This window comes from Nomascus leucogenys, chromosome 11 (genome assembly GCF_006542625.1).
Source record: "Nomascus leucogenys isolate Asia chromosome 11, Asia_NLE_v1, whole genome shotgun sequence".
Lineage (NCBI taxonomy): Eukaryota > Metazoa > Chordata > Mammalia > Primates > Hylobatidae > Nomascus > Nomascus leucogenys.
The window spans coordinates 51,860,119-51,865,290 of record NC_044391.1 but is presented as its reverse complement, the minus strand read 5'-3'; the positions used below and the strand labels follow the sequence as shown (position 1 = coordinate 51,865,290).

General features: G+C 34.8%; 1 non-coding gene across 1 annotated transcript; it reads right to left on the bottom strand.

Moving 5' to 3' along the window:
- Positions 1-4,765: 4,765 nt before the first annotated feature.
- LOC115837373 lies at positions 4,766-4,870 on the bottom strand. Its single transcript, XR_004032423.1, has one exon. It is a non-coding gene; the product is annotated as a U6 spliceosomal RNA (small nuclear RNA).
- Between the last annotated feature and the right edge of the window lie 302 nt (positions 4,871-5,172).

The following is a 5,172-nucleotide window of genomic DNA, read 5'->3' as shown; positions in this document are numbered from 1 at the left end:
GTAGTCCCAATTCTCTCTCAAAAAAGAAGAAAAAAGAAAAGAAAAAAGAAATGCTAGGCTAAGGCTAGATCTTGGCATACAGACCAGAGTAATAGACAGATATGTTTGCCTAGACTGAGGAGTATCTCAGGATGGCTACTTCTCAGGGCAAAAACAAAGTTACCCTATCATTACTTGGAGTGGGGAGAGAGACAGTGCTCAGCACCAAGGTAGATTTTCTAGGTTGAAGCAACTTGTGGAATCTCACAAGTCGATGTTATTTCAGCAGCCTTTCAGAAGACATTCTCTAATAACAGAAGGCACTTGCCAAATCATCTAGGGAGAATGAAGGGGGAATGATGGTCTTGGGGTAAGATTCCAAAACCTAGTTGTGTAATTTCCTCATGCTGGAATTGTGTCCTCTTGTATTAGTAGGGATTGTCCAGAGAAACAGAACCAATAGGAATATCTAGATATATTAAGAGGAGGGTTATGGTGGGAATTGGGTCACATGACTATGGAGGATGAAATGTCTCATGATATGTTGTCTGCAAGCTGGAGATCCAGGAGAGCTAGTGGTGTAATTCAGTTTAAGTCCAAAGGCTCAAGAACAAGGAGCTTTTATACCCAAGGGCAGGAGAAAATGTAAGTACCAGCTCAGTAAGAAAGAGCTTGCACTTCCTTTGCCTTATCTGTTCAGGTCCTGCTACAGATTGGATGGTTGGATGGTGCCCACCCACATCTGATAAAGGTGGATCTTGTTTGCTCAGTCTGCTGATTCAAACGCTAATCCATCCTGGAAACACCTTCTCACAGATACACCCTGAAATTGTATTTTACCAGCTATCTGGGCATCCCTTATCCCAGTCTGTTGACACACATGAAAAAAATTAACCATCATAGTCTTGAATGAATGATCAGGCCTTTAGTAACTAACTAGATATTGTTGATTTTACTTCTATGTTAGTTGGTCTAAATGTGTCCTTGAGAATTATTAAACATATTAATTTTTTAATGCAGTATTCTTTAAGCTCTTAGAATATCTGAGAAAGAAGCAACTTAATTAAAAATCAGCACTTGTGATTAGGAATGTGTTGTTCTTCCTGTTCGTGGAGTTTTCAAACACATCCTCTTCCATCCAAGTTACACAAGCCTCACTCAGTTCTTGAAATCTCTCAAGAATTGCTGTTTATTTCTTTAGGGTGTTCCCCAACCAGGATCCCACAAGGTGAATTTTGTGTCTGTTAGACCATCCCAAACAAACCACAATAATTTACTCTAGCCAATATTCCATGATGGATCATCAAATAAATGAAGAAGGTGACAGGAAGTTATATATATTTTCTTGACCAAGAGTATTTGAAATTTCCCATCTCATGGAAAGTTCTTCTTTTCCATCAGTCTAGTGAGTGTGTGGTGTAGTTTACCTTCTATGCCCAAGTACACACAGAACGTAGGTGAGGGGAACTAGATAAAATTTATAAAGTTTACCAAAATATTGGTGCCAGGAGGTAAAGGGTGAGGTAATCATTCCAACTTAGTTCTTCAACTCTATTTTATATCACCTCACTTATCTGAGGAGAAACATCATAGAATTTTTTTTCCATACAAAGCTCAAGGTGACTTTGTGCTGCAGGCTATTATATTTTAATCTCCAGATTAGATGCTTGAATCTAATACAATCTGAAAAAAATTATATGTACAATGTTTAAAAGAATTGATAAGAAAGTTTATGTTTAGGTGAAGTTGAAAAAGGTCAACAGAATTGTGCTTCAGTGTGCTAAACTTAATATATATGCACAAAAGAATGGCCACAGAAACGTTCTTTTTCCTACAAAATGTTAATTTATTTACTATTTTACACTCATGAGGGAAAAGTCCTAAATTTGAAATTGTCAATAGTGTCATTTACTATTAATAGATTCACACCACACTCCTAGATTAACTTTTAAACATATTTTCTGAGAAATTGTAGGCTGGTACTGATGACCTAGTTTCAGCAGTGAACAGCAGCTGCCACTCAAATTTCTCAAGAGAGAACAAAAAATTCATATTTAAAAATACAGAATTTCTCAGTACTGTATAGCAAAAATGTTCATGGAGAGAACCATGTAAATTATCATCATTTTTAAATATATCTGAAAGACCCCTGTTAGAAAATACTCAGAGAGACAGCAATCTCTTAATACAAATTGAATCACCAGTGGTGTACTCATATTGTGACATTATCAAAGCATGCATGATAGAGTATTTCGTGCATTGAAGAAGATACCATATTTCAATGTATATAGCAAACATTAATGTATAATAGCTTAGTATAAACCAGGCTGATATGGAGCAAATAGTTCTCTTAAAAAAAAGCTGATATGAAAGGAAGCAGTGAAGCAACAAAAGTTGATAATTCTTCATAAGGCAATTTAATGTGATAAGAATTAGCATTCTTTTCGTCGCAAAAATGCTTATAAGAAGTAATAATTGTGGAAGCATGAGAATTTACTGCAATAAGCTGAACAAAACGCTTAAAATTCAAAAATACAATTTACCCCAAAGAACTTGAGATTAAAAATGAAAATCTGCTCAGAATATACATATTTACACTTATCTCTTGTAGAGCATATGTTTCCTTCCAAGCTATGCAGGGATTTACCATTTGCCATGTTTTCACAGATTAAATATTGTTAAATGCTCCAAGGCATAGTTCATTGCTACTTTCAAGATAAAAACTAATAAAAAATCTGTTTTAAATACATTGTTATTATTTGACACTTTAGTGGGTCTAAATCATATAAAGACAGTCAATTTTATTTCTCTATACTTCAATACTACAAATGTTAGTGTACTGAATATTAATACGATCAATTGCAAAACATCTAATTCAATTATATATCCCTTTAATTCTGTACTAGATACTTTTACAAAGTTGGTAGAGATATTAAAGTCTTGAGTATTCTTTTTACTTCACTTTTCCTCTACTATGTACAATTATGTGTTTATGTTTTTATCACTTTTTGCTTTTTTCCCAGTATTCCTTATAAAAGCAAACAATAATTTTAAAATATATAGGGTCCTCTGTGTTTAACTTTAATCTTTTCTTCTGCATCTTAATAGTAATAATACTACATTTGGAATTCAGGGTATAATATCTTAAGTGGTATGTCTATACAATTTCCTTAAGGTAATTACACTGTAAAATTATAATACATGCATTGTTACTACAAACTACAAACAGGCCAAACTGTATTCTGGTTTGTTTATGCTTATTTTAATAATCTTGCAATACATTATTTTTATGTACAAATTATTTTTGCTTGGCCTGTCTGGGCTAATATTAACATGTATAGTATATGTTTATGCTAAAAATAAGAAGCTCAACCCTTAAAAATACATCCACTACATCAAAACCCAAAATCACTTTTATGGAAACCTATCAATTAATGGACTTATATCCAAACATCCAATGTAAGACATCAAGTATTTAATAAGTTAGGATTATATAGTTTGATTCAATAGAGACTCATGTTACATAGATATTTTATAGATACTTTACTGAGATTTTTCATTTTTCTTATAATGGACTCCTTTGCTTAACAGTGTTCTGGGTTACAATTACTGTGTTCATGTTGTATATGGAAGAACAGACCCAGAATTGCTTTATGAGAGAAATCATAATCTTACTCCTAGAAAGCCCTCCATTCAGCTATGGCAATAATTTTGAAGTCTAAGTAGGCTCTTGAATGAACTACAGAAGATAGCCACCTTCTTCCTGCTGCCCTTTTTCCCAGCTCAGCTTCTAGCTGGGTTCCAGTTTCATGTCTTAAAATAAAAATACAACTAGTACTTACCTCATAGAATTATCATGTTGATTAGATAAAATATTTAAAGCACTGTGTGCCAGCCAATATGTAGCATTCAGTAAATTCTCAATAAATATTAGCTGTTTAGATAACTGCGTATTAACATAGTAAAAGCTCTAAAAAGTCCTTTAGTAAAGACATTTACTCTGCTTAACTTTATGTCAACATTTCCTTATCTTATTAGAGCCTATTTACAACCCACTGTTGACTTTGGAAACAGGCTATTTGACAGGTATGCTGCCTGCCTGGCCATGTTGTTTTGCCCTTTTGAGGTGTGTGTGTGTGTGTGTGTGTGTGTGTGTGTGAGAGAGAGAGAGAGAGACAGAAAGAGAGAGAGAATTGTCATTTGCCATTATGCCACTAGCCAAGTTGGAACATATTTTATAAAAACATAACTATGATACTTCCTGTTTTAGATATTGAAGAGTTCAATTTGGTGACATTACTCCCTACATTATACATTGTATCCTCCTCATAGGAATCCTCTGCATTAATTGTTTCTCTATATCAGATCAATGAAAAGCAATAGTCTCTGAAAGGGATGCCGGCAAACTCAAACCACACCGAGTACGGCCAAGAGATCTTTATTGGAGAGGTTGAGGTCAGGTCGCGCAGGAGAGAGAGAGGGAGGGAGAGAGAGGGAGAGAGGGGAGATAGAGATAGAGAGAAATAGAGAGAGAGAGAGAGCGGTTGGTTGGAGTGATTTATAGCCCCCAGGGCTATGTGGGCACTGATGATTGGATGGGGGGCGGGCCTAAAGGGAGGAGTAGGAGGTGGGTCTCATTTGGCGGGCCAACTTAGTGCTGGGTGAAGAAGAACCTGGAACCAGCACCATCTTTTGACGCCTTGCGTCACCTAACAGTCTCTTTATGAGATAACTTTTTAAAATTAATTTTTAATAGACTACTAACTATAAGCAAATAATTTAGTCTACACACCAAAGTATTTTTTTTCTTTTTCGTGTCATCCTTGCACAGGGGCCATTCTAATCGTCTCTGTATCATTACACTTTTAGTATATTACTGCTGAAGCAAGCATGCAAAGTCATTTTTTAATGATAGCTTTAACATCTACAATACTCAGAATAAAAATAACATTTTATTCCTAGTTTCTAGCAGGGTCTCTGGCAACTAGTAGGAAACCATTAAGTGCTTTCCTAATAAAATAATAAAAACAGTTAACAATCACCATATTTATTTCATCTAGATGATTATGCTTGTAGTTACAATGCAAATATTCTAAGAAAATTATTTATATTGTTTAAAAACAGCAGGTTGTATCATAATATACACTTGAAGCGGCCTATGAAAATCCACTCTCTATCGCGCTGCTCTCCACC